This window comes from Gossypium arboreum, chromosome 7 (genome assembly GCF_025698485.1).
Source record: "Gossypium arboreum isolate Shixiya-1 chromosome 7, ASM2569848v2, whole genome shotgun sequence".
Classification (NCBI taxonomy): Eukaryota; Viridiplantae; Streptophyta; class Magnoliopsida; order Malvales; family Malvaceae; genus Gossypium; species Gossypium arboreum.
The window spans coordinates 67,376,334-67,387,465 of record NC_069076.1 but is presented as its reverse complement, the minus strand read 5'-3'; positions in this window follow the sequence as shown (position 1 = coordinate 67,387,465).

The window sequence follows — 11,132 nt, the reverse complement described above, 5'->3', positions numbered from 1 at the left end:
TCTATTTCTCGATCATGATTTCCAAGCTTTAAACGTGGAAAACACATCACTTTTCTACTTTATGAAGAATACCTAAAACTTTCTGGAAAAATCATCAATGATCGTCAACATATAATTAGCAGCACCCCTCGAAGGCACTCTAGATGGTCTACAAAGATCAAAATGAATATAATCCAGTGTTCTCTTTGTGTTATGGATTCTTTTGGTGAATCAAACTCTTTTTTGCTTCCCAAAAAGGCAGTGCTCACAGAACTTCAATTTGCTAATGCCTTGTCTATCAAGAAGTTCTCTTTTGATCAATTCTACCATGTCGTTCTCATTCATATGCCCTAGACGCATATGTCAAAGTCTAGTAACATCATCATCTGAAAAGGAAGAAGAAACGTGTGACAGCCCTAAAGTGACCCTAGTCGGAAAGCGGTTTCGGGACCGCTAAACCGAGTCACCGAAATGTTCTAACGTAATATTTATTGTCTAGAATATGTGAATATGAATGTGTGAAAAATTGAATGTTTGGATTTTGTTAATTGTAAGTGAATTTTATCAAATAGGACTTATGTGAGAAAATTTAGAAATGTGCTAGGCAAATGTAAGGTGGCCTATTAATACATGTGGGAAAATGGTTGTCCTTGCATGTCAAATAACCCCCTTTCCTAAGGTGAGTGGCCGGCCATGACAAGATTATGGGCAAAGGAAACATGTTTCCAACATGTTTTGCTAGTGGTGTATGTAGGAAGCCATAAAATAAAAACTAGCATTAAAGAAATGAAAAAAATGAGCATGGATGCCCCCATTGTGCCAGTAGCTAGAGAGAAAGAAAAAAAAAAAAAAAGGTTTTGTTCATTCATTGTTCATTCTTTTGGTTGTTCTTGAAAAAAAAAAGTGAAAGGAAGGAAGATTTACCTAGGTCAATTCGGCAAGTATCTTTGGCTACTAGGAGGTAAGCATTGAATTTGTTGATTTGGTTTTGTAATATGCTAAGTTGAAGTGTGGGTGCACTCTTGGTAAGGTCAAGGAAGATGAGATTTCTCATGTGTATTTAGACAATATGCCGAATAATTAAGTGTTGGAGATAGGAGTTTATTTGCATGTTAAATGATTCCTACTTAGCCCATGCTAAAATTTGTAATTTTATGGATGATAGGAGCATTCGGCTAGGGTATAAAGGGAGGATTTTGGTTGTTCATCTAAGTATTGATGAGGAATGTACTATGGAAATAAATCGGCCTTCCTAAGAATACGAGTTGTGAATGTTTATACGTTTTGATTTAAGTAAAATAATTCATGTTTGAACACACAAGGATTCGGCATTGTTCATGACTATTGTATTTAGAACGTGATTTTTGAATATTCCGAATATTGGAATGTAAGTATAGGTGTGATCGGTCATGGGAATTTGAGATGAAATTAGGTGATTAAAAGATGTTATAGTTGACATTGTATATATATATATATATATACATACATTCGGCCATATGGGGTAAAAATGGGTCATATGCTCATGAGATAAAATTTTGTGAATTGATGTATTAATGATGATAGTATAGTTGATGTCATGTATATATGTATAAATATTTGGCAAGACGGTTAAACTAGTTTATTTATTGACTAAGCTCAAGAAGCTCGAGGTGGAGAAACAAGCAAAGGCAAAGGAAAGAACATCGAGTAGCCGAGTTGGAACCATTTTGCCCAACACAAGGTAAGTCATTAAGCACATATGTTTGATATTGCTTAAATGATTGGAAAATCTATGCAATTGTGTTTAATGGAATGCTATATATGTATAAATGAAATTGTATGTGTATGGAGTGATGATAATTGTTGAATGTAAAAGAAATAGTGAAATGTGTAGAAAGTTTGCTTTCGGCACTATGTGTCTTGAAGCAATACGTGTGTATGGTGACGAGATAGGCACTAAGTGTGCGTGCTGGAAATATATGGCACTAAGTGTGCATGCTGGAAAAAAAAAAAATACGGCACTGGGTGTGCGAGCTCAAAGGGTATGGCACTATGTGTGCGGGCTTAAATCGCGTGGCACTAAGTGTGCGAAATCGAATATTAAGCACTGTGTGTGCGTACTCTATATATATATATGGAGGGTGTGTCTCCATCGAGTTGAGTATGGACAGCGGATCGGGTAAGTATCTCGAGCTCATGACGAATAGAAAATACGTTCATGCTCGGGGTTGAATTTGGTAAGCCTTAAATCTATGTGATGATTGAAATTGTATGATTGTGGTGGAAATGAGTTAGTGTGTGAAAATGCTTCAAATATCTTGTTGTGTAGAATATGAAATGTGGATGTATGACTTGGTATGAGATTGGACCAAAAGGTCCGAGGAATTATGGTATAGATTCGATATGGATGAGTACCTAACCTCGTTTATTGTCCATGTTGTAGTAACTTTATCAGTGGATTGATGAATGCTTATGACTTACTGAGTTATAAACTCACTCGGTGTTTTCTTGTCACCCATTTTAGGTCTCTCGGACTCGTATTGTTTGCGTGATCGGAACCGTCGTTGAAGTCATCACACCGGCTGAAATATTTTGGTATTGTCTTCGTTGTTGAAGAACATTTGGCATGTATAGGCTATTATATTTTGTTGAACTGTGGGTTGTAAACTTTAAGCCATGTGAAAATGGCCTATGTGGTCGTCGAGTGGGATGCTAGAACCTATAGCCACGAGTCTTAGAAACTTTAATTTTGATAAGGTGGCCATAATTTGTGTCATGTATGATGGATGATTAAGGCCAAGGAAAGATTCATGAAATTGGCATAGTCTACTGCAGTAACTGTTGCGGACTGCAGCAGTGAGGTGAGATTGAAAAATCACTAAAAATAGTAGAAGTAGAATTAAATAGTGAATAAATTATGCAATTGAACATTGATGAATCTAGTTTAATATGGATGGAACGAAACAACAATATGAGCAGTATACTGGGAGATATTAAAGTTCTCGTGAGACAGGGCCAGAACGGTTTCTGGGTCCCCTGTGGTGACTTTGAAAATTTACTATAAATTATCCAGAAAGAATTAGAAGTCATGCCTTATATGTGCAGATTCCATTTTTAGTCTAGTTTCATTAGAAACAAACGGCACCAGTATTAAAGCCCTGTACAGAGAGATATTCAAGTTTTAACGCGCAAAGGTCAGTGTAGTCGACTCCTGTAACATTGGTGACTTTAACTAATAAACTGTACCAATTGGCCCAACCAAAAATTCTAGAAATAAATCAATGGATAGATATATGAGTCTAAATTCATGGAAAATTTACGGAATCAGTTTCCGAGTTTTGAAACTCGAGATATGATTTTTAAGGCGACAGTGATGCAGTTAGCTAGCCTGCCTAGAACAGCAATCAGATTTTACAAAGAGAGAAATAAGGGAAGTAAGCCCGGTAACACCACGTGTTCAAATCCGGTGACGGTCACGGGTTTGGGGTGTTCCAATTTTATTGGTATCAGAGCTATGGTTTAGTCGGTTCTAGGACTACCATAGAGCGTGTGAGTCTAGCTATACATGCCAAATTGTTAGTGCTTAATAATGTGATGACTTCTGACGGTTGAAATTTTTGTTTTGATTAGCGATGGAACCGAGATAGAGAGACCCTTGGCGGATGACGTTGAAAGTGTAGCGGCTGCTCTGCGCAAGGGACACCGCCTGTTGAGCCTCGGTCATCCGCGAATAATCAAAATGAAGGGCGAAACAAGCCTTCTTCACCATGATGAATGAGTGGGTCGCGGTATGCCCGAACTAATCCTATTGTCCAACCATTCCGAATTTAAATACTCCACCCCAAGAGCCCTTAATGCCTTGATTCATCGATCCTGTGAGGCTGAGTAAACCACTGTAGACCTGATTAGGAAGCGCGGGCTGAAGAGTTCAAGGCCATAATTCTTGATGATGCCGAAAAGGCCGAGTTCGCTCGATAACACCATTCGAGTGTTAGATGAACTATCATGCACACCGATGAATGTCTTAAGTGTGCTATATCCTTGTTGCGAGACTCGACTTACTATTGGTGGAGGACTTTAATTTCCATAGTCCCAAATGAACGAGTTACTTGGGATTTCTTTCGATCCAATTTGAAAGAAATACATCGATCAACGGTTCATCGATCGAGCGTAAGGAGTTCTTGGAACTCAAGCAAGGCCGGATGTCCAGATATCGAATCTGAACATGAGTTCGTAAGACTTAGTCGGTATGCTCTGGAGTGTGTGGCTGATGAGGTTGCTATGTGCAAAAGATTTGAAGAAGGATTGAATGAAGATTTGAAGCGCTAGTGGGTATTTTGGAGATAAAGGAGTTTGTAACACTAGTCGAACGAGCACTGCAAGGCGGAAGAACTGGAAAGGAAAAGAAGAAGGCTGAATTTGAAGCAAGAGATTATCGTAAAAGATCAGCGAGTAAAGCTCCATTCTCGTGGTAAAGAAGTTCGGGGAGGACACCAGAAGTCGAGGCGATGCGGAATTTTCATTAGAGCCCGACCGTCGACGGACTCGAGCTACTTGGTAGCTAGTGTGGGCAATAATCATCGAGAGAGACCTGAATGCCCCAATGTGGAAGACGACACCTAGGTGAATGTTGGGGTAAGTCATTAATAGGGCTGTTATGGATGCGGTTGAAGGACCACTTCATTAGAGATTGCACGAGCTAGATGAGAAGAATAAGATGCAAGGTGCAAGACCTAGTGGAACAATGGCTAGAGGTAGGCCCCGAGAATTTACGGAGGTAAGGGTGGCAATCGAGAGGAGCCTCTAATCTGGCTGTTCGATCCGAGGCCCGCGCTCCTGCTAGAGCATATGCCATCCGCGCACGAGAGGAGGCATCCTCCCCTGACGTTATCACCGGTACTTTCACTCTTTTCGATACTAATGTGATTGCTTTGATTGACCCTGGTTCTACTCATTCTTATATATGCGAAACCTTAGCATCCAGTAAGACTTTGCCTATTGAGTCTACTGAGTTTGTAATTCGGGTGTCAAACCCCTTGGGTCATTACGTGCTTGTCAACAAAGTGTGTAAGAAAAGTCCCTAGTATTTCGAGGTTCTTGTTTCGGCGGACTTGATGCTTTTGCCGTTCGACGAATTGACGTTATTCTTGGTTTGGATTGGTTGACCATGCACGATGCGGTTGTAAATTGCAAAAGCAAGACTATCGATCCGAGGTCGCGAATAACGAGATAATTGAGTTGAGTCTACGGACTTAAAGGGTTGCCGGTGTAATATCGGCAATGTTGGCCTAGAAATATGTAAGAAAAGTACAAGCGTACCTTGCGTATGTGCTCGATGACAAGGAGTCGAAAAGAAACCCGAATCTGTGCGCTGGTTTGTGAATACCAGATGTTTTCCACGAAGAATTGCGGGTTTGCCACTGTTCGGAAATAGAGTTTGGCATCGAATTGGTACCGGTACCACTCAATTTCGATAGCTCCGTATCGTATGGCACCAACGGAATTAAAGGAGTTGAAAGCTTCGGTTGCAAGAATTGGTGGATAGAGGTTTTGCTCGCCTTGAGTTTTTCGCCTTGGGTGCGCCGGTGTTGTTTGTGAAAAAGAAAGATGGAACCATGAGGTCGTGCATCGACTATCGTCGACTTAATAAGCGACGATAAAGAACAAATATCCGTTATCAGCGTATCGATGATTTGTTCGATCAAGCGAAGAACCTCGGTGTTTTGAAAATAGATCGAGATCGGGCTATTATCGATTCTTGAATTCGAGATTCGGACGTACCAAGACCGCCTTGAGCGAGATATGGTCACTACGAGTTCCTAGTGATGCCGTTTGGGCTTACTAATGCCCTGCGGTATTTATGGATTTGATGAATCGGATCTTGGACCATATTTGGATCGGTTCGTAGTTGTCTTCATTGATGACATTTTGGTCTATTCGCAAAATGAGACCGAACACACGAACACCGAGGATAGTGTTACGAATTTTACGGGATAAGCGTTATATGCTAAGTTCAGCAAGTGTGAGTTACGGTTGAGGAGGTTAGCTTCTTGGGTCATGTGGTATCTGATCGGGTATTCGAGTCGACCGAATAAAATTTCAGCCATACTTAATTGGAAGCCTCAGAAATATTCTTGAGGTTCGACTTTTTGGGGCTTCTTAGGTTATTAAACGATTTGTAAAGGTTTCTCAACGATAGCCACGCCAATGACGAAGCTACTCCAAAAGGATGTTAAGTTGAATGGACGGAGAAATGTCGAAGAGTTTCGATCAACTGAAAACTTATTTGGTGAAGCCCCAATCCTAGTGCAACCGAATCGGGCAAAGAGTTTGTCATTTATAGTGGCGCATCCCTACTTGGGTTGGGTTGCGTATTGATGCAAGAAAGGCGAGTTGTGGCCTATGCGTCGAGACAATTAAAGCCACATGAGAAAAATTATCCGACCCATGATCTCGAATTGGCGCCATCGTATTCGCCTTAAAGATATGGCGACACTACTTATTTGGTGAGAAGTGCCGTGTGTATTCGGATCACAAAAGTCTCAAATATTTGATGACCCAAAGAGACTTAAATCTGCGACAAAGACGATGGCTCGAGTTGTTAAAAGATTATGAGCTCGTCATTGATTATCACCCGGAAAGGCTAATGTGGTTGCGGATGCCTTAAGCGGAAATCACATTTGCTTTCTGACGATGAATGTACACTTGTCTATCCTACCCGACAATGTGTTAGTAGCGAATTAAAGGCCAAACCATTGTTGGCTCATCAAATTCGGAAGCTCGAGAAAGTTGATGAGGAGTTGCTTGCAAAAGCAATTTGAGTGTGTTCGAACAAGGAATCGAGTTTCAAATCGATGATGACGATTGTTTGAGGTTCAAAAGTCGTCTGTGTGTTCCAAAGAATTAGAGCTTATTTCGATAATTCAGAATGAAGCCCATTGTAGCCGAATGGCAATCCACGGGAGTACGAAGATGTACAACGATTTGAAACGTCGGTTTTGGTGGCATGGTATGAAGCGAGACATCTCGATTTTGTTTGAGATGTTTAATATGTCAACAAGTGAAAGCGGAACATCCGGTGCCTTGAGGATTACTTCACCGATCACGATACCCGAGTGGAAATGGGATCGAGTCACAATGGACTTTGTATCCGGACCGCCATTGTCGACTAGTAAGAAGGATGCGATTTGGGTCGTTGTAGATAGATTGACTAAGTCGGCTCACTTTGTCCCCGACGTATGGATTTTTCAATGGACAAACTAGCCAATTATACGTTTCTCGGTTGTGAGACTACACGGGTGCCTATTTCCATCGTGTCGGATAGAGATCCGAGATTTACCTCGCTATTTTGGAAGAAGTTGCAAGAAGCTTTGGGTACCAAGTTGCATTTCAAGACCGCCTTTCACCCCCAAACCGATGGTCAATCCGAACGGATAATTCAAATACTCGAGGATATGTTGAGATGTTGCATCCTTGAGTTTAGTGGTTCATGGGAAGCGGTATTTGCCTTTGATTGAATTCGCACAACAATAGCTTTCGGTCAAGTATTAAGATGGCGCCTTACGAGGCTTTATACGATCGTAAATGCCGTACCCCATTATTCTGGTGAACTTAGTGAAGGTAAATTCTTGAGGTTGATTTGGTTAAGGATGCCGAGCAAAAGTTTGAGTAATTCGTGAAAGTTTGAGGGCGCCGGATCGCCAAAAGTCGTATCGGATTTGAAAAGGAAAGACATTGAATATCGGGTTGGAGACAAGGTATTTCTCAAAGTCTCACCCGGAAGAAGGTGCTTAGATTTGGCCGTAAGGGCAAATTGAGTCCGAGGTTCATCGGTCCGTATGAAATATCTGAACGAGTTGGACCGATGGCGTCTGATTAATTTTACCCCGAGCTCGAAAAGATTCACAACGTTTTCCATGTTTCAATGCTTGACGATATAGGTCTGACCCGACACGTAATTACTCCATCCGAGGTTGAGGTTCACCTAATTTGAGTTATGAAGAAGAGCCGGTTCGCGATTCGATGCGTGAAGTAAAAGAGCTCTGAAACAAGAAAATCCCATTAGTGAAGGTGTTGTGGCATAAACACGGGATGGAAGAAGCTACTTGGGAACTTGAGGACTCTATGAAAGAGCGATACCGAGCCTATTTACAGGTAAAATTTTCGAGGACGAAAATTTCTTAAGTGGGGGAGAGTTGTGACAGACCCTAAAGTGACCCTAGTCGGAAGCGGTTTGGGACCGCTAAACCGAGTCACCGAAATGTTTTAACGTAATATTTATTGTCTAGAATATGTGAATATGAATGTGTGAAAAATTGAATGTTTGGATTTTGTTAATTGTAAGTGAATTTTATCAAATAGGACTTATGTGAGAAAATTTAGAAATGTGCTAGGCAAATGTAAGGTGGCCTATTAATACATGTGGGAAAATGGTTGTCCTTGCATGTCAAATAACCCCTTTCCTAAGGTGAGTGGCGGCCATGACAAGATTATGGGCAAAGGAAACATGTTTCCAACATGTTTTGCTAGTGGTGTATGTAGGAAGCCATAAAATAAACCTAGCATTAAAGAAATGAAAAAAATGAGCATGGATGCCCCCCATTGTGCAGTAGCTAGAGAGAAAGAAAAAAAAAAAAAAAGGTTTTGTTCATTCATTGTTCATTCTTTTGGTTGTTCTTGAAAAAAAATAGTGAAAGGAAGGAAGATTTACCTAGGTCAATTCGGCAAGTATCTTTGGCTACTAGGAGGTAAGCATTGAATTTGTTGATTTGGTTTTGTAATATGCTAAGTTGAAGTGTGGGTGCACTCTTGGTAAGGTCAAGGAAGATGAGATTTCTCATGTGTATTTAGACAATATGCTGAATGATTAAGTGTTGGAGATAGGAGTTTATTTGCATGTTAAATGATTCCTACTTAGCCCATGCTAAAATTTGTAATTTTATGGATGATAGGAGCATTCGGCTAGGGTATAAAGGAGGGATTTTGGTTGTTCATCTAAGTATTGATGAGGAATGTACTATGGAAATAAATCGGCCTTCCTAAGAATACTGAGTTGTGAATGTTTATACGTTTTGATTTAAGTAAAATAATTCATGTTTGAACACACAAGGATTCGGCATTGTTCATGACTATTGTATTTAGAACGTGATTTTGAATATTCGAATATTGGAATGTAAGTATAGGTGTGATCGGTCATGGGAATTTGAGATGAAATTAGGTGATTAAAAGATGTTATAGTTGACATTGTATATATATATATATACATACATTCGGCCATATGGGGTAAAAATGGGTCATATGCTCATGAGATAAAATTTTGTGAATTGATGTATTAATGATGATAGTATAGTTGATGTCATGTATATATGTATAAATATTTGGCAAGACGGTTAAACTAGTTTATTTATTGACTAAGCTCAAGAAGCTCGAGGTGGAGAAACAAGCAAAGGCAAAGGAAAGAACATCGAGTAGCCGAGTTGGAACCATTTTGCCCAACACAAGGTAAGTCATTAAGCACATATGTTTGATATTGCTTAAATGATTGGAAAATCTATGCAATTGTGTTTAATGGAATGCTATATATGTATAAATGAAATTGTATGTGTATGGAGTGATGATAATTGTTGAATGTAAAAGAAATAGTGAAATGTGTAGAAAGTTTGCTTTCGACACTATGTGTCTTGGGCAATACGTGTGTATGGTGACGAGATAGGCACTAAGTGTGCGTGCTGGAAATATATGGCACTAAGTGTGCATGCTGGAAATATATGGCACTAAGTGTGCATGCTGGAAAAAAATACTGACCTTTGGGTGTGCGAGCTCGAAGGGTATGGCACTATGTGTGCGGGCTTAAATCGCGTGGCACTAAGTGTGTGAAATCGAATATTAAGCACTGTGTGTGCGTACTCTATATATATATGGAGGGTGTGTCTCCATCAAGTTGAGTATGGACAGCGGATCGGGTAAGTATCTCGAGCTCATGACGAATAGAAAATACGTTCATGCTCGGGGTTGAATTTGGTAAGCCTTAAATCTATGTGATGATTGAAATTGTATGATTGTGGTGGAAATGAGTTAGTGTGTGAAAATGCTTCAAATATCTTGTTGTGTAGAATATGAAATGTGGATGTATGACTTGGTATGAGATTGGACCAAAAGGTCCGAGGAATTATGGTATAGATTCGATATGGATGAGTACCTAACCTCGTTTATTGTCCATGTTGTAGTAACTTTATCAGTGGATTGATGAATGCTTATGACTTACTGAGTTATAAACTCACTCGGTGTTTTCTTGTCACCCATTTTAGGTCTCTCGGACTCGTATTGTTTGCGTGATCGGAACCGTCGTTGAAGTCATCACACCGGCTGAAATATTTTGGTATTGTCTTCGTTGTTGAAGAACATTTGGCATGTATAGGCTATTATATTTTGTTGAACTGTGGGTTGTAAACTTTAAGCCATGTGAAAATGGCCTATGTGGTCGTCAAGTGGGATGCTAGAACCTATAGCCACGAGTCTTAGAAACTTTAATTTTGATAAGGTGGCCATAATTTGTGTCATGTATGATGGATGATTAAGGCCAAGGAAAGATTCATGAAATTGGCATAGTCTACTGCAGTAACTGTTGCAGACAGCAGCAGTAAGGTGAGATTGAAAAATCACTAAAAATAGTAGAAGTAGAATTAAATAGTGAATAAATTATTCAATTGAACCTTGATGAATCTAGTTTAATATGGATGGAACGAAACAACAATATGAGCAGTATACTGGGAGATATTAAAGTTCTCGTGAGACAGGGCCAGAACGGTTTCTGGGTCCCCTGTCGTGACTTTGAAAATTTACTATAAATTATCCAGAAAGAATTAGAAGTCATTCCTTATATTTTTAGATTTCATTTTCAGTCTAGTTTCATTAGAAACAAACGGAACCAGTATTAAAGCCCTGTACAGAGAGATATTCAAGTTTTAACGCGCGAAGGTCAGTGTAGTCGACTCCTGTAACATTGGTGACTTTAACTAATAAACTGTACGAATTGGCCCAACCAAAAATTCTAGAAATAAATCCATGGATAGATATATGAGTCTAAATTCAGGGAAAATTTACGGAATCAGTTTCCGAGTTTTGAAACTCGAGATATGATTTTTAAGGTGACAGTGACGCAGTTAGCTAGCCTG